The sequence below is a fragment of the Daphnia pulicaria genome, chromosome 3 (genome assembly GCF_021234035.1).
Source record: "Daphnia pulicaria isolate SC F1-1A chromosome 3, SC_F0-13Bv2, whole genome shotgun sequence".
Taxonomy (NCBI): domain Eukaryota; kingdom Metazoa; phylum Arthropoda; class Branchiopoda; order Diplostraca; family Daphniidae; genus Daphnia; species Daphnia pulicaria.
In genome coordinates this window covers 1,029,878-1,046,822 of record NC_060915.1, presented here as the reverse complement: position 1 = coordinate 1,046,822, position 16,945 = coordinate 1,029,878, and the positions used below count along the sequence as shown (strand labels likewise).

At 37.4% G+C, this 16,945-nt stretch overlaps 40 pseudogenes; all 40 read right to left on the bottom strand.

Annotated features, from left to right (window-relative positions):
- Positions 1-32: 32 nt before the first annotated feature.
- Positions 33-151, bottom strand: LOC124330977 (annotated as a pseudogene).
- Positions 152-436: 285 nt separating this feature from the next.
- On the bottom strand, positions 437-555 carry LOC124335606 (annotated as a pseudogene).
- Positions 556-839: 284 nt separating this feature from the next.
- LOC124330976 lies at positions 840-958 on the bottom strand (annotated as a pseudogene).
- A 414-nt stretch (positions 959-1,372) lies between these two features.
- LOC124334185 lies at positions 1,373-1,491 on the bottom strand (annotated as a pseudogene).
- Positions 1,492-1,775: 284 nt separating this feature from the next.
- Positions 1,776-1,894, bottom strand: LOC124330975 (annotated as a pseudogene).
- A 284-nt stretch (positions 1,895-2,178) lies between these two features.
- On the bottom strand, positions 2,179-2,297 carry LOC124335094 (annotated as a pseudogene).
- Positions 2,298-2,582: 285 nt separating this feature from the next.
- LOC124335605 lies at positions 2,583-2,701 on the bottom strand (annotated as a pseudogene).
- Positions 2,702-2,985: 284 nt separating this feature from the next.
- On the bottom strand, positions 2,986-3,104 carry LOC124330973 (annotated as a pseudogene).
- A 414-nt stretch (positions 3,105-3,518) lies between these two features.
- On the bottom strand, positions 3,519-3,637 carry LOC124334184 (annotated as a pseudogene).
- Positions 3,638-3,921: 284 nt separating this feature from the next.
- LOC124330972 lies at positions 3,922-4,040 on the bottom strand (annotated as a pseudogene).
- Positions 4,041-4,324: 284 nt separating this feature from the next.
- LOC124330386 lies at positions 4,325-4,442 on the bottom strand (annotated as a pseudogene).
- Positions 4,443-4,727: 285 nt separating this feature from the next.
- On the bottom strand, positions 4,728-4,846 carry LOC124335604 (annotated as a pseudogene).
- Positions 4,847-5,130: 284 nt separating this feature from the next.
- On the bottom strand, positions 5,131-5,248 carry LOC124330384 (annotated as a pseudogene).
- Positions 5,249-5,533: 285 nt separating this feature from the next.
- Positions 5,534-5,652, bottom strand: LOC124335603 (annotated as a pseudogene).
- Positions 5,653-5,936: 284 nt separating this feature from the next.
- Positions 5,937-6,055, bottom strand: LOC124330970 (annotated as a pseudogene).
- Positions 6,056-6,470: 415 nt separating this feature from the next.
- LOC124335602 lies at positions 6,471-6,589 on the bottom strand (annotated as a pseudogene).
- Positions 6,590-6,873: 284 nt separating this feature from the next.
- Positions 6,874-6,992, bottom strand: LOC124330969 (annotated as a pseudogene).
- Positions 6,993-7,406: 414 nt separating this feature from the next.
- On the bottom strand, positions 7,407-7,525 carry LOC124330968 (annotated as a pseudogene).
- Positions 7,526-7,940: 415 nt separating this feature from the next.
- LOC124335601 lies at positions 7,941-8,059 on the bottom strand (annotated as a pseudogene).
- Positions 8,060-8,343: 284 nt separating this feature from the next.
- On the bottom strand, positions 8,344-8,462 carry LOC124330967 (annotated as a pseudogene).
- Positions 8,463-8,876: 414 nt separating this feature from the next.
- On the bottom strand, positions 8,877-8,995 carry LOC124330966 (annotated as a pseudogene).
- Positions 8,996-9,279: 284 nt separating this feature from the next.
- On the bottom strand, positions 9,280-9,398 carry LOC124330965 (annotated as a pseudogene).
- Positions 9,399-9,683: 285 nt separating this feature from the next.
- On the bottom strand, positions 9,684-9,802 carry LOC124330964 (annotated as a pseudogene).
- Positions 9,803-10,085: 283 nt separating this feature from the next.
- LOC124330963 lies at positions 10,086-10,204 on the bottom strand (annotated as a pseudogene).
- Positions 10,205-10,489: 285 nt separating this feature from the next.
- On the bottom strand, positions 10,490-10,608 carry LOC124335600 (annotated as a pseudogene).
- Positions 10,609-10,892: 284 nt separating this feature from the next.
- LOC124330962 lies at positions 10,893-11,011 on the bottom strand (annotated as a pseudogene).
- Positions 11,012-11,296: 285 nt separating this feature from the next.
- LOC124335598 lies at positions 11,297-11,415 on the bottom strand (annotated as a pseudogene).
- Positions 11,416-11,699: 284 nt separating this feature from the next.
- LOC124330383 lies at positions 11,700-11,817 on the bottom strand (annotated as a pseudogene).
- A 285-nt stretch (positions 11,818-12,102) lies between these two features.
- Positions 12,103-12,221, bottom strand: LOC124335597 (annotated as a pseudogene).
- Positions 12,222-12,505: 284 nt separating this feature from the next.
- LOC124330381 lies at positions 12,506-12,623 on the bottom strand (annotated as a pseudogene).
- Positions 12,624-12,908: 285 nt separating this feature from the next.
- On the bottom strand, positions 12,909-13,027 carry LOC124335596 (annotated as a pseudogene).
- A 284-nt stretch (positions 13,028-13,311) lies between these two features.
- LOC124330961 lies at positions 13,312-13,430 on the bottom strand (annotated as a pseudogene).
- Positions 13,431-13,713: 283 nt separating this feature from the next.
- Positions 13,714-13,832, bottom strand: LOC124330959 (annotated as a pseudogene).
- A 284-nt stretch (positions 13,833-14,116) lies between these two features.
- Positions 14,117-14,235, bottom strand: LOC124334183 (annotated as a pseudogene).
- A 284-nt stretch (positions 14,236-14,519) lies between these two features.
- Positions 14,520-14,638, bottom strand: LOC124330957 (annotated as a pseudogene).
- A 284-nt stretch (positions 14,639-14,922) lies between these two features.
- Positions 14,923-15,041, bottom strand: LOC124330956 (annotated as a pseudogene).
- A 285-nt stretch (positions 15,042-15,326) lies between these two features.
- On the bottom strand, positions 15,327-15,445 carry LOC124335595 (annotated as a pseudogene).
- A 414-nt stretch (positions 15,446-15,859) lies between these two features.
- Positions 15,860-15,978, bottom strand: LOC124334182 (annotated as a pseudogene).
- Positions 15,979-16,262: 284 nt separating this feature from the next.
- LOC124334118 lies at positions 16,263-16,381 on the bottom strand (annotated as a pseudogene).
- A 284-nt stretch (positions 16,382-16,665) lies between these two features.
- Positions 16,666-16,784, bottom strand: LOC124330955 (annotated as a pseudogene).
- Between the last annotated feature and the right edge of the window lie 161 nt (positions 16,785-16,945).

Below are 16,945 nucleotides of genomic sequence, written 5' to 3'. Positions count from 1 at the left end.
AAGAAGTTTGTTATTGAAAACAAACTGTTCATCGCCAACGACATCCCGTATTCCCAAGCGGTCACCCTTCCAAGTACTAACGGGACTCGACGTAACTTAACTTCTGGGAGCTGACGAGACCAGGTGCGTTCTACGTGATATGGCCGTTGACATTCAAAAATGAAAAATTACCCTCCCATTCCCAATGGATGAATAGAAAATCACTTCAAAGTGATAGAAATGTTTGTTCATTGAATTTGGACTCGTAACCATCGCGAATAAAAAAGCGCGATAAACTTTGAAAAACTCTCAATGGAATTGATCCAGAATCATTCTTATAGATGAATTGAACCTATCTCTAAGGCATTGAAATTTTTGATCTACGAATTTGGACTGGTAACCATCGTGATTGAAAACAAATTTCAGGAAGTTTTTTTATTTTAAACAAACTGTTCATCGCCAACGACATCCCGTATTCCCAAGCGGTCACCCTTTCAAGTACTAACGGGACTCGACGTAACTTAACTTCTGGGAGCTGACAAGACCAGGTGCGTTCTACGTGATATGGCCGTTGACATTCAAAAATGAAAATTTACCCTCCCAGTCCCAATGGATGAATAGAAAATCACTTCAAAGTGATAGAAATGTTTGTTCATTGAATTTGGACTCGTAACCATCGCGAATAAAAAAGCGCGATAAACTTTGAAAAACTCGCAATGAAATTTATCCAGAATCATTCAAATAGATGAATTGAACCTATCTCTATGCCATTGAAATTTTTTATCTAAGAATTTGGACTGGTAACCATCGTGATTGAAAAAAAATTTCAAGAAGTTTGTTATTGAAAACAAACTGTTCATCGCCAACGACATCCCGTATTCCCAAGCGGTCACCCTTCCAAGTACTAACGGGACTCGACGTAACTTAACTTCTGGGAGCTGACGAGACCAGGTGCGTTCTACGTGATATGGCCGTTGACATTCAAAAATGAAAATTTACCCTCCCAGTCCCAATGGATGAATAGAAAATCACTTCAAAGTGATAGAAATGTTTGTTCATTGAATTTGGACTCGTAACCATCGCGAATAAAAAAGCGCGATAAACTTTGAAAAACTCGCAATGAAATTTATCCAGAATCATTCAAATAGATGAATTGAACCTATCTCTATGCCATTGATATTTTTGATCTACGAATTTGGACTGGTAACCATCGCGATTAAAAAACGCGATAAACTTTGAAAAACTCTCAATGGAATTGATCCAGAATCATTCTTATAGATGAATTGAACCTATCTCTAAGGCATTGAAATTTTTTATCTACGAATTTGGACTGGTAATTATCGTGATTGAAAAAAAATTTCAAGAAGTTTGTTATTGAAAACAAACTGTTCATCGCCAACGACATCCCGTATTCCCAAGCGGTCACCCTTCCAAGTACTAACGGGACTCGACGTAACTTAACTTCTGGGAGCTGACGAAACCAGGTGCGTTCTACGTGATATGGCCGTTGACATTCAAAAATGAAAATTTACCCTCCCAGTCCCAATGGATGAATAGAAAATCACTTCAAAGGGATAGAAATGTTTGTTCATTGAATTTGGACTCGTAACCATCGCGAATAAAAAAGCGCGATAAACTTTGAAAAACTCGCAATGAAATTTATCCAGAATCATTCAAATAGATGAATTGAACCTATCTCTATGCCATTGAAATTTTTTATCTAAGAATTTGGACTGGTAACCATCGTGATTGAAAAAAAATTTCAAGAAGTTTGTTATTGAAAACAAACTGTTCATCGCCAACGACATCCCGTATTCCCAAGCGGTCACCCTTCCAAGTACTAACGGGACTCGACGTAACTTAACTTCTGGGAGCTGACGAGACCAGGTGCGTTCTACGTGATATGGCCGTTGACATTCAAAAATGAAAATTTACCCTCCCAGTCCCAATGGATGAATAGAAAATCACTTCAAAGTGATAGAAATGTTTGTTCATTGAATTTGGACTCGTAACCATCGCGAATAAAAAAGCGCGATAAACTTTGAAAAACTCGCAATGAAATTTATCCAGAATCATTCAAATAGATGAATTGAACCTATCTCTATGCCATTGAAATTTTTTATCTAAGAATTTGGACTGGTAACCATCGTGATTGAAAAAAAATTTCAAGAAGTTTGTTATTGAAAACAAACTGTTCATCGCCAACGACATCCCGTATTCCCAAGCGGTCACCCTTCCAAGTACTAACGGGACTCGACGTAACTTAACTTCTGGGAGCTGACGAGACCAGGTGCGTTCTACGTGATATGCCCGTTGACATTCAAAAATGAAAAATTACCCTCCCATTCCCAATGGATGAATAGAAAATCACTTCAAAGTGATAGAAATGTTTGTTCATTGAATTTGGACTCGTAACCATCGCGAATAAAAAAGCGCGATAAACTTTGAAAAACTCTCAATGGAATTGATCCAGAATCATTCTTATAGATGAATTGAACCTATCTCTAAGGCATTGAAATTTTTTATCTACGAATTTGGACTGGTAACCATCGTGATTGAAAACAAATTTCAGGAAGTTTTTTTATTTTAAACAAACTGTTCATCGCCAACGACATCCCGTATTCCCAAGCGGTCACCCTTTCAAGTACTAACGGGACTCGACGTAACTTAACTTCTGGGAGCTGACAAGACCAGGTGCGTTCTACGTGATATGGCCGTTGACATTCAAAAATGAAAATTTACCCTCCCAGTCCCAATGGATGAATAGAAAATCACTTCAAAGTGATAGAAATGTTTGTTCATTGAATTTGGACTCGTAACCATCGCGAATAAAAAAGCGCGATAAACTTTGAAAAACTCGCAATGAAATTTATCCAGAATCATTCAAATAGATGAATTGAACCTATCTCTATGCCATTGAAATTTTTTATCTAAGAATTTGGACTGGTAACCATCGTGATTGAAAAAAAATTTCAAGAAGTTTGTTATTGAAAACAAACTGTTCATCGCCAACGACATCCCGTATTCCCAAGCGGTCACCCTTCCAAGTACTAACGGGACTCGACGTAACTTAACTTCTGGGAGCTGACGAGACCAGGTGCGTTCTACGTGATATGGCCGTTGACATTCAAAAATGAAAATTTACCCTCCCAGTCCCAATGGATGAATAGAAAATCACTTCAAAGTGATAGAAATGTTTGTTCATTGAATTTGGACTCGTAACCATCGCGAATAAAAAAGCGCGATAAACTTTGAAAAACTCGCAATGAAATTTATCCAGAATCATTCAAATAGATGAATTGAACCTATCTCTATGCCATTGATATTTTTGATCTACGAATTTGGACTGGTAACCATCGCGATTAAAAAACGCGATAAACTTTGAAAAACTCTCAATGGAATTGATCCAGAATCATTCTTATAGATGAATTGAACCTATCTCTAAGGCATTGAAATTTTTTATCTACGAATTTGGACTGGTAATTATCGTGATTGAAAAAAAATTTCAAGAAGTTTGTTATTGAAAACAAACTGTTCATCGCCAACGACATCCCGTATTCCCAAGCGGTCACCCTTCCAAGTACTAACGGGACTCGACGTAACTTAACTTCTGGGAGCTGACGAAACCAGGTGCGTTCTACGTGATATGGCCGTTGACATTCAAAAATGAAAATTTACCCTCCCAGTCCCAATGGATGAATAGAAAATCACTTCAAAGGGATAGAAATGTTTGTTCATTGAATTTGGACTCGTAACCATCGCGAATAAAAAAGCGCGATAAACTTTGAAAAACTCGCAATGAAATTTATCCAGAATCATTCAAATAGATGAATTGAACCTATCTCTATGCCATTGAAATTTTTTATCTAAGAATTTGGACTGGTAACCATCGTGATTGAAAAAAAATTTCAAGAAGTTTGTTATTGAAAACAAACTGTTCATCGCCAACGACATCCCGTATTCCCAAGCGGTCACCCTTCCAAGTACTAACGGGACTCGACGTAACTTAACTTCTGGGAGCTGACGAGACCAGGTGCGTTCTACGTGATATGGCCGTTGACATTCAAAAATGAAAATTTACCCTCCCAGTCCCAATGGATGAATAGAAAATCACTTCAAAGTGATAGAAATGTTTGTTCATTGAATTTGGACTCGTAACCATCGCGAATAAAAAAGCGCGATAAACTTTGAAAAACTCGCAATGAAATTTATCCAGAATCATTCAAATAGATGAATTGAACCTATCTCTATGCCATTGAAATTTTTTATCTCAGAATTTGGACTGGTAACCATCGTGATTGAAAAAAAATTTCAAGAAGTTTGTTATTGAAAACAAACTGTTCATCGCCAACGACATCCCGTATTCCCAAGCGGTCACCCTTCCAAGTACTAACGGGACTCGACGTAACTTAACTTCTGGGAGCTGACGAGACCAGGTGCGTTCTACGTGATATACCGGTGACATTCAAAAATGAAAAATTACCCTCCCATTCCCAATGGATGAATAGAAAATCACTTCAAAGTGATAGAAATGTTTGTTCATTGAATTTGGACTCGTAACCATCGCGAATAAAAAAGCGCGATAAACTTTGAAAAACTCTCAATGGAATTGATCCAGAATCATTCTTATAGATGAATTGAACCTATCTCTAAGGCATTGAAATTTTTTATCTACGAATTTGGACTGGTAACCATCGTGATTGAAAACAAATTTCAGGAAGTTTTTTTATTTTTAACAAACTGTTCATCGCCAACGACATCCCGTATTCCCAAGCGGTCACCCTTTCAAGTACTAACGGGACTCGACGTAACTTAACTTCTGGGAGCTGACAAGACCAGGTGCGTTCTACGTGATATGGCCGTTGACATTCAAAAATGAAAATTTACCCTCCCAGTCCCAATGGATGAATAGAAAATCACTTCAAAGTGATAGAAATGTTTGTTCATTGAATTTGGACTCGTAACCATCGCGAATAAAAAAGCGCGATAAACTTTGAAAAACTCGCAATGAAATTTATCCAGAATCATTCAAATAGATGAATTGAACCTATCTCTATGCCATTGAAATTTTTTATCTAAGAATTTGGACTGGTAACCATCGTGATTGAAAAAAAATTTCAAGAAGTTTGTTATTGAAAACAAACTGTTCATCGCCAACGACATCCCGTATTCCCAAGCGGTCACCCTTCCAAGTACTAACGGGACTCGACGTAACTTAACTTCTGGGAGCTGACGAGACCAGGTGCGTTCTACGTGATATACCGGTGACATTCAAAAATGAAAAATTACCCTCCCATTCCCAATGGATGAATAGAAAATCACTTCAAAGTGATAGAAATGTTTGTTCATTGAATTTGGACTCGTAACCATCGCGAATAAAAAAGCGCGATAAACTTTGAAAAACTCTCAATGGAATTGATCCAGAATCATTCTTATAGATGAATTGAACCTATCTCTAAGGCATTGAAATTTTTTATCTACGAATTTGGACTGGTAACCATCGTGATTGAAAACAAATTTCAGGAAGTTTTTTTATTTTTAACAAACTGTTCATCGCCAACGACATCCCGTATTCCCAAGCGGTCACCCTTTCAAGTACTAACGGGACTCGACGTAACTTAACTTCTGGGAGCTGACAAGACCAGGTGCGTTCTACGTGATATGGCCGTTGACATTCAAAAATGAAAATTTACCCTCCCAGTCCCAATGGATGAATAGAAAATCACTTCAAAGTGATAGAAATGTTTGTTCATTGAATTTGGACTCGTAACCATCGCGAATAAAAAAGCGCGATAAACTTTGAAAAACTCGCAATGAAATTTATCCAGAATCATTCAAATAGATGAATTGAACCTATCTCTATGCCATTGAAATTTTTTATCTAAGAATTTGGACTGGTAACCATCGTGATTGAAAAAAAATTTCAAGAAGTTTGTTATTGAAAACAAACTGTTCATCGCCAACGACATCCCGTATTCCCAAGCGGTCACCCTTCCAAGTACTAACGGGACTCGACGTAACTTAACTTCTGGGAGCTGACGAGACCAGGTGCGTTCTACGTGATATGGCCGTTGACATTCAAAAATGAAAATTTACCCTCCCAGTCCCAATGGATGAATAGAAAATCACTTCAAAGTGATAGAAATGTTTGTTCATTGAATTTGGACTCGTAACCATCGCGAATAAAAAAGCGCGATAAACTTTGAAAAACTCGCAATGAAATTTATCCAGAATCATTCAAATAGATGAATTGAACCTATCTCTATGCCATTGATATTTTTGATCTACGAATTTGGACTGGTAACCATCGCGATTAAAAAACGCGATAAACTTTGAAAAACTGTCAATGGAATTGATCCAGAATCATTCTTATAGATGAATTGAACCTATCTCTAAGGCATTGAAATTTTTTATCTACGAATTTGGACTGGTAACCATCGTGATTGAAAACAAATTTCAGGAAGTTTTTTTATTTTTAACAAACTGTTCATCGCCAACGACATCCCGTATTCCCAAGCGGTCACCCTTTCAAGTACTAACGGGACTCGACGTAACTTAACTTCTGGGAGCTGACAAGACCAGGTGCGTTCTACGTGATATGGCCGTTGACATTCAAAAATGAAAATTTACCCTCCCAGTCCCAATGGATGAATAGAAAATCACTTCAAAGTGATAGAAATGTTTGTTCATTGAATTTGGACTCGTAACCATCGCGAATAAAAAAGCGCGATAAACTTTGAAAAACTCGCAATGAAATTTATCCAGAATCATTCAAATAGATGAATTGAACCTATCTCTATGCCATTGAAATTTTTTATCTAAGAATTTGGACTGGTAACCATCGTGATTGAAAAAAAATTTCAAGAAGTTTGTTATTGAAAACAAACTGTTCATCGCCAACGACATCCCGTATTCCCAAGCGGTCACCCTTCCAAGTACTAACGGGACTCGACGTAACTTAACTTCTGGGAGCTGACGAGACCAGGTGCGTTCTACGTGATATGGCCGTTGACATTCAAAAATGAAAATTTACCCTCCCAGTCCCAATGGATGAATAGAAAATCACTTCAAAGTGATAGAAATGTTTGTTCATTGAATTTGGACTCGTAACCATCGCGAATAAAAAAGCGCGATAAACTTTGAAAAACTCGCAATGAAATTTATCCAGAATCATTCAAATAGATGAATTGAACCTATCTCTATGCCATTGATATTTTTGATCTACGAATTTGGACTGGTAACCATCGCGATTAAAAAACGCGATAAACTTTGAAAAACTGTCAATGGAATTGATCCAGAATCATTCTTATAGATGAATTGAACCTATCTCTAAGGCATTGAAATTTTTTATCTACGAATTTGGACTGGTAACCATCGTGATTGAAAAAAAATTTCAAGAACTTTGTTATTGAAAACAAACTGTTCATCGCCAACGACATCCCGTATTCCCAAGCGGTCACCCTTCCAAGTACTAACGGGACTCGACGTAACTTAACTTCTGGGAGCTGACGAGACCAGGTGCGTTCTACGTGATATGGCCGTTGACATTCAAAAATGAAAAATTACCCTCCCAGTCCCAATGGATGAATAGAAAATCACTTCAAAGTGATAGAAATGTTTGTTCATTGAATTTGGACTCGTAACCATCGCGAATAAAAAAGCGCGATAAACTTTGAAAAACTCGCAATGAAATTTATCCAGAATCATTCAAATAGATGAATTGAACCTATCTCTATGCCATTGATATTTTTGATCTACGAATTTGGACTGGTAACCATCGCGATTAAAAAACGCGATAAACTTTGAAAAACTGTCAATGGAATTGATCCAGAATCATTCTTATAGATGAATTGAACCTATCTCTAAGGCATTGAAATTTTTTATCTACGAATTTGGACTGGTAACCATCGTGATTGAAAACAAATTTCAGGAAGTTTTTTTATTTTTAACAAACTGTTCATCGCCAACGACATCCCGTATTCCCAAGCGGTCACCCTTTCAAGTACTAACGGGACTCGACGTAACTTAACTTCTGGGAGCTGACAAGACCAGGTGCGTTCTACGTGATATGGCCGTTGACATTCAAAAATGAAAATTTACCCTCCCAGTCCCAATGGATGAATAGAAAATCACTTCAAAGTGATAGAAATGTTTGTTCATTGAATTTGGACTCGTAACCATCGCGAATAAAAAAGCGCGATAAACTTTGAAAAACTCGCAATGAAATTTATCCAGAATCATTCAAATAGATGAATTGAACCTATCTCTATGCCATTGAAATTTTTTATCTAAGAATTTGGACTGGTAACCATCGTGATTGAAAAAAAATTTCAAGAAGTTTGTTATTGAAAACAAACTGTTCATCGCCAACGACATCCCGTATTCCCAAGCGGTCACCCTTCCAAGTACTAACGGGACTCGACGTAACTTAACTTCTGGGAGCTGACGAGACCAGGTGCGTTCTACGTGATATGGCCGTTGACATTCAAAAATGAAAATTTACCCTCCCAGTCCCAATGGATGAATAGAAAATCACTTCAAAGTGATAGAAATGTTTGTTCATTGAATTTGGACTCGTAACCATCGCGAATAAAAAAGCGCGATAAACTTTGAAAAACTCGCAATGAAATTTATCCAGAATCATTCAAATAGATGAATTGAACCTATCTCTATGCCATTGATATTTTTGATCTACGAATTTGGACTGGTAACCATCGCGATTAAAAAACGCGATAAACTTTGAAAAACTGTCAATGGAATTGATCCAGAATCATTCTTATAGATGAATTGAACCTATCTCTAAGGCATTGAAATTTTTTATCTACGAATTTGGACTGGTAACCATCGTGATTGAAAAAAAATTTCAAGAACTTTGTTATTGAAAACAAACTGTTCATCGCCAACGACATCCCGTATTCCCAAGCGGTCACCCTTCCAAGTACTAACGGGACTCGACGTAACTTAACTTCTGGGAGCTGACGAGACCAGGTGCGTTCTACGTGATATGGCCGTTGACATTCAAAAATGAAAAATTACCCTCCCAGTCCCAATGGATGAATAGAAAATCACTTCAAAGTGATAGAAATGTTTGTTCATTGAATTTGGACTCGTAACCATCGCGAATAAAAAAGCGCGATAAACTTTGAAAAACTCGCAATGAAATTTATCCAGAATCATTCAAATAGATGAATTGAACCTATCTCTATGCCATTGAAATTTTTTATCTAAGAATTTGGACTGGTAACCATCGTGATTGAAAAAAAATTTCAAGAAGTTTGTTATTGAAAACAAACTGTTCATCGCCAACGACATCCCGTATTCCCAAGCGGTCACCCTTCCAAGTACTAACGGGACTCGACGTAACTTAACTTCTGGGAGCTGACGAGACCAGGTGCGTTCTACGTGATATGGCCGTTGACATTCAAAAATGAAAAATTACCCTCCCATTCCCAATGGATGAATAGAAAATCACTTCAAAGTGATAGAAATGTTTGTTCATTGAATTTGGACTCGTAACCATCGCGAATAAAAAAGCGCGATAAACTTTGAAAAACTCTCAATGGAATTGATCCAGAATCATTCTTATAGATGAATTGAACCTATCTCTAAGGCATTGAAATTTTTTATCTACGAATTTGGACTGGTAACCATCGTGATTGAAAACAAATTTCAGGAAGTTTTTTTATTTTTAACAAACTGTTCATCGCCAACGACATCCCGTATTCCCAAGCGGTCACCCTTCCAAGTACTAACGGGACTCGACGTAACTTAACTTCTGGGAGCTGACGAGACCAGGTGCGTTCTACGTGATATGGCCGTTGACATTCAAAATGAAAATTTACCCTCCCAGTCCCAATGGATGAATAGAAAATCACTTCAAAGTGATAGAAATGTTTGTTCATTGAATTTGGACTCGTAACCATCGCGAATAAAAAAGCGCGATAAACTTTGAAAAACTCGCAATGAAATTTATCCAGAATCATTCAAATAGATGAATTGAACCTATCTCTATGCCATTGAAATTTTTTATCTAAGAATTTGGACTGGTAACCATCGTGATTGAAAAAAAATTTCAAGAAGTTTGTTATTGAAAACAAACTGTTCATCGCCAACGACATCCCGTATTCCCAAGCGGTCACCCTTCCAAGTACTAACGGGACTCGACGTAACTTAACTTCTGGGAGCTGACGAGACCAGGTGCGTTCTACGTGATATGGCCGTTGACATTAAAAAATGAAAAATTACCCTCCCATTCCCAATGGATGAATAGAAAATCACTTCAAAGTGATAGAAATGTTTGTTCATTGAATTTGGACTCGTAACCATCGCGAATAAAAAAGCGCGATAAACTTTGAAAAACTCTCAATGGAATTGATCCAGAATCATTCTTATAGATGAATTGAACCTATCTCTAAGGCATTGAAATTTTTTATCTACGAATTTGGACTGGTAACCATCGTGATTGAAAACAAATTTCAGGAAGTTTTTTTATTTTTAACAAACTGTTCATCGCCAACGACATCCCGTATTCCCAAGCGGTCACCCTTTCAAGTACTAACGGGACTCGACGTAACTTAACTTCTGGGAGCTGACAAGACCAGGTGCGTTCTACGTGATATGGCCGTTGACATTCAAAAATGAAAATTTACCCTCCCAGTCCCAATGGATGAATAGAAAATCACTTCAAAGTGATAGAAATGTTTGTTCATTGAATTTGGACTCGTAACCATCGCGAATAAAAAAGCGCGATAAACTTTGAAAAACTCGCAATGAAATTTATCCAGAATCATTCAAATAGATGAATTGAACCTATCTCTATGCCATTGAAATTTTTTATCTAAGAATTTGGACTGGTAACCATCGTGATTGAAAAAAAATTTCAAGAAGTTTGTTATTGAAAACAAACTGTTCATCGCCAACGACATCCCGTATTCCCAAGCGGTCACCCTTCCAAGTACTAACGGGACTCGACGTAACTTAACTTCTGGGAGCTGACGAGACCAGGTGCGTTCTACGTGATATGGCCGTTGACATTAAAAAATGAAAAATTACCCTCCCATTCCCAATGGATGAATAGAAAATCACTTCAAAGTGATAGAAATGTTTGTTCATTGAATTTGGACTCGTAACCATCGCGAATAAAAAAGCGCGATAAACTTTGAAAAACTCTCAATGGAATTGATCCAGAATCATTCTTATAGATGAATTGAACCTATCTCTAAGGCATTGAAATTTTTTATCTACGAATTTGGACTGGTAACCATCGTGATTGAAAACAAATTTCAGGAAGTTTTTTTATTTTTAACAAACTGTTCATCGCCAACGACATCCCGTATTCCCAAGCGGTCACCCTTTCAAGTACTAACGGGACTCGACGTAACTTAACTTCTGGGAGCTGACAAGACCAGGTGCGTTCTACGTGATATGGCCGTTGACATTCAAAAATGAAAATTTACCCTCCCAGTCCCAATGGATGAATAGAAAATCACTTCAAAGTGATAGAAATGTTTGTTCATTGAATTTGGACTCGTAACCATCGCGAATAAAAAAGCGCGATAAACTTTGAAAAACTCGCAATGAAATTTATCCAGAATCATTCAAATAGATGAATTGAACCTATCTCTATGCCATTGAAATTTTTTATCTAAGAATTTGGACTGGTAACCATCGTGATTGAAAAAAAATTTCAAGAAGTTTGTTATTGAAAACAAACTGTTCATCGCCAACGACATCCCGTATTCCCAAGCGGTCACCCTTCCAAGTACTAACGGGACTCGACGTAACTTAACTTCTGGGAGCTGACGAGACCAGGTGCGTTCTACGTGATATACCGGTGACATTCAAAAATGAAAAATTACCCTCCCATTCCCAATGGATGAATAGAAAATCACTTCAAAGTGATAGAAATGTTTGTTCATTGAATTTGGACTCGTAACCATCGCGAATAAAAAAGCGCGATAAACTTTGAAAAACTCTCAATGGAATTGATCCAGAATCATTCTTATAGATGAATTGAACCTTTCTCTAAGGCATTGAAATTTTTTATCTACGAATTTGGACTGGTAACCATCGTGATTGAAAACAAATTTCAGGAAGTTTTTTTATTTTTAACAAACTGTTCATCGCCAACGACATCCCGTATTCCCAAGCGGTCACCCTTTCAAGTACTAACGGGACTCGACGTAACTTAACTTCTGGGAGCTGACAAGACCAGGTGCGTTCTACGTGATATGGCCGTTGACATTCAAAAATGAAAATTTACCCTCCCAGTCCCAATGGATGAATAGAAAATCACTTCAAAGTGATAGAAATGTTTGTTCATTGAATTTGGACTCGTAACCATCGCGAATAAAAAAGCGCGATAAACTTTGAAAAACTCGCAATGAAATTTATCCAGAATCATTCAAATAGATGAATTGAACCTATCTCTATGCCATTGAAATTTTTTATCTAAGAATTTCGACTGGTAACCATCGTGATTGAAAAAAAATTTCAAGAAGTTTGTTATTGAAAACAAACTGTTCATCGCCAACGACATCCCGTATTCCCAAGCGGTCACCCTTCCAAGTACTAACGGGACTCGACGTAACTTAACTTCTGGGAGCTGACGAGACCAGGTGCGTTCTACGTGATATACCGGTGACATTCAAAAATGAAAAATTACCCTCCCATTCCCAATGGATGAATAGAAAATCACTTCAAAGTGATAGAAATGTTTGTTCATTGAATTTGGACTCGTAACCATCGCGAATAAAAAAGCGCGATAAACTTTGAAAAACTCTCAATGGAATTGATCCAGAATCATTCTTATAGATGAATTGAACCTTTCTCTAAGGCATTGAAATTTTTTATCTACGAATTTGGACTGGTAACCATCGTGATTGAAAACAAATTTCAGGAAGTTTTTTTATTTTTAACAAACTGTTCATCGCCAACGACATCCCGTATTCCCAAGCGGTCACCCTTTCAAGTACTAACGGGACTCGACGTAACTTAACTTCTGGGAGCTGACAAGACCAGGTGCGTTCTACGTGATATGGCCGTTGACATTCAAAAATGAAAATTTACCCTCCCAGTCCCAATGGATGAATAGAAAATCACTTCAAAGTGATAGAAATGTTTGTTCATTGAATTTGGACTCGTAACCATCGCGAATAAAAAAGCGCGATAAACTTTGAAAAACTCGCAATGAAATTTATCCAGAATCATTCAAATAGATGAATTGAACCTATCTCTATGCCATTGAAATTTTTTATCTAAGAATTTCGACTGGTAACCATCGTGATTGAAAAAAAATTTCAAGAAGTTTGTTATTGAAAACAAACTGTTCATCGCCAACGACATCCCGTATTCCCAAGCGGTCACCCTTCCAAGTACTAACGGGACTCGACGTAACTTAACTTCTGGGAGCTGACGAGACCAGGTGCGTTCTACGTGATATGGCCGTTGACATTCAAAATGAAAATTTACCCTCCCAGTCCCAATGGATGAATAGAAAATCACTTCAAAGTGATAGAAATGTTTGTTCATTGAATTTGGACTCGTAACCATCGCGAATAAAAAAGCGCGATAAACTTTGAAAAACTCGCAATGAAATTTATCCAGAATCATTCAAATAGATGAATTGAACCTATCTCTATGCCATTGAAATTTTTTATCTAAGAATTTGGACTGGTAACCATCGTGATTGAAAAAAAATTTCAAGAAGTTTGTTATTGAAAACAAACTGTTCATCGCCAACGACATCCCGTATTCCCAAGCGGTCACCCTTCCAAGTACTAACGGGACTCGACGTAACTTAACTTCTGGGAGCTGACGAGACCAGGTGCGTTCTACGTGATATGGCCGTTGACATTAAAAAATGAAAAATTACCCTCCCATTCCCAATGGATGAATAGAAAATCACTTCAAAGTGATAGAAATGTTTGTTCATTGAATTTGGACTCGTAACCATCGCGAATAAAAAAGCGCGATAAACTTTGAAAAACTCTCAATGGAATTGATCCAGAATCATTCAAATAGATGAATTGAACCTATCTCTATGCCATTGAAATTTTTTATCTAAGAATTTGGACTGGTAACCATCGTGATTGAAAAAAAATTTCAAGAAGTTTGTTATTGAAAACAAACTGTTCATCGCCAACGACATCCCGTATTCCCAAGCGGTCACCCTTCCAAGTACTAACGGGACTCGACGTAACTTAACTTCTGGGAGCTGACGAAACCAGGTGCGTTCTACGTGATATGGCCGTTGACATTCAAAAATGAAAATTTACCCTCCCAGTCCCAATGGATGAATAGAAAATCACTTCAAAGGGATAGAAATGTTTGTTCATTGAATTTGGACTCGTAACCATCGCGAATAAAAAAGCGCGATAAACTTTGAAAAACTCGCAATGAAATTTATCCAGAATCATTCAAATAGATGAATTGAACCTATCTCTATGCCATTGAAATTTTTTATCTAAGAATTTGGACTGGTAACCATCGTGATTGAAAAAAAATTTCAAGAAGTTTGTTATTGAAAACAAACTGTTCATCGCCAACGACATCCCGTATTCCCAAGCGGTCACCCTTCCAAGTACTAACGGGACTCGACGTAACTTAACTTCTGGGAGCTGACGAGACCAGGTGCGTTCTACGTGATATGGCCGTTGACATTCAAAAATGAAAATTTACCCTCCCAGTCCCAATGGATGAATAGAAAATCACTTCAAAGTGATAGAAATGTTTGTTCATTGAATTTGGACTCGTAACCATCGCGAATAAAAAAGCGCGATAAACTTTGAAAAACTCGCAATGAAATTTATCCAGAATCATTCAAATAGATGAATTGAACCTATCTCTATGCCATTGAAATTTTTTATCTAAGAATTTGGACTGGTAACCATCGTGATTGAAAAAAAATTTCAAGAAGTTTGTTATTGAAAACAAACTGTTCATCGCCAACGACATCCCGTATTCCCAAGCGGTCACCCTTCCAAGTACTAACGGGACTCGACGTAACTTAACTTCTGGGAGCTGACGAGACCAGGTGCGTTCTACGTGATATGGCCGTTGACATTCAAAAATGAAAATTTACCCTCCCAGTCCCAATGGATGAATAGAAAATCACTTCAAAGTGATAGAAATGTTTGTTCATTGAATTTGGACTCGTAACCATCGCGAATAAAAAAGCGCGATAAACTTTGAAAAACTCTCAATGGAATTGATCCAGAATCATTCTTATAGATGAATTGAACCTATCTCTAAGGCATTGAAATTTTTTATCTACGAATTTGGACTGGTAACCATCGTGATTGAAAACAAATTTCAGGAAGTTTTTTTATTTTAAACAAACTGTTCATCGCCAACGACATCCCGTATTCCCAAGCGGTCACCCTTTCAAGTACTAACGGGACTCGACGTAACTTAACTTCTGGGAGCTGACAAGACCAGGTGCGTTCTACGTGATATGGCCGTTGACATTCAAAAATGAAAATTTACCCTCCCAGTCCCAATGGATGAATAGAAAATCACTTCAAAGTGATAGAAATGTTTTTTCATTGAATTTGGACTCGTAACCATCGCGAATAAAAAAGCGCGATAAACTTTGAAAAACTCGCAATGAAATTTATCCAGAATCATTCCTATAGATGAATTGAACCTATCTCTATGCCATTGATATTTTTGATCTACGAATTTGGACTGGTAACCATCGCGATTAAAAAACGCGATAAACTTTGAAAAACTCTCAATGGAATTGATCCAGAATCATTCTTATAGATGAATTGAACCTATCTCTAAGGCATTGAAATTTTTTATCTACGAATTTGGACTGGTAATTATCGTGATTGAAAAAAAATTTCAAGAAGTTTGTTATTGAAAACAAACTGTTCATCGCCAACGACATCCCGTATTCCCAAGCGGTCACCCTTCCAAGTACTAACGGGACTCGACGTAACTTAACTTCTGGGAGCTGACGAAACCAGGTGCGTTCTACGTGATATGGCCGTTGACATTCAAAAATGAAAATTTACCCTCCCAGTCCCAATGGATGAATAGAAAATCACTTCAAAGGGATAGAAATGTTTGTTCATTGAATTTGGACTCGTAACCATCGCGAATAAAAAAGCGCGATAAACTTTGAAAAACTCGCAATGAAATTTATCCAGAATCATTCAAATAGATGAATTGAACCTATCTCTATGCCATTGAAATTTTTTATCTAAGAATTTGGACTGGTAACCATCGTGATTGAAAAAAAATTTCAAGAAGTTTGTTATTGAAAACAAACTGTTCATCGCCAACGATATCCCGTATTCCCAAGCGGTCACCCTTCCAAGTACTAACGGGACTCGACGTAACTTAACTTCTGGGAGCTGACGAGACCAGGTGCGTTCTACGTGATATGGCCGTTGACATTCAAAAATGAAAATTTACCCTCCCAGTCCCAATGGATGAATAGAAAATCACTTCAAAGTGATAGAAATGTTTGTTCATTGAATTTGGACTCGTAACCATCGCGAATAAAAAAGCGCGATAAACTTTGAAAAACTCGCAATGAAATTTATCCAGAATCATTCAAATAGATGAATTGAACCTATCTCTATGCCATTGAAATTTTTTATCTAAGAATTTGGACTGGTAACCATCGTGATTGAAAAAAAATTTCAAGAAGTTTGTTATTGAAAACAAACTGTTCATCGCCAACGACATCCCGTATTCCCAAGCGGTCACCCTTCCAAGTACTAACGGGACTCGACGTAACTTAACTTCTGGGAGCTGACGAGACCAGGTGCGTTCTACGTGATATGGCCGTTGACATTCAAAAATGAAAAATTACCCTCCCATTCCCAATGGATGAATAGAAAATCACTTCAAAGTGATAGAAATGTTTGTTCATTGAATTTGGACTCGTAACCATCGCGAATAAAAAAGCGCGATAAACTTTGAAAAACTCTCAATGGAATTGATCCAGAATCAT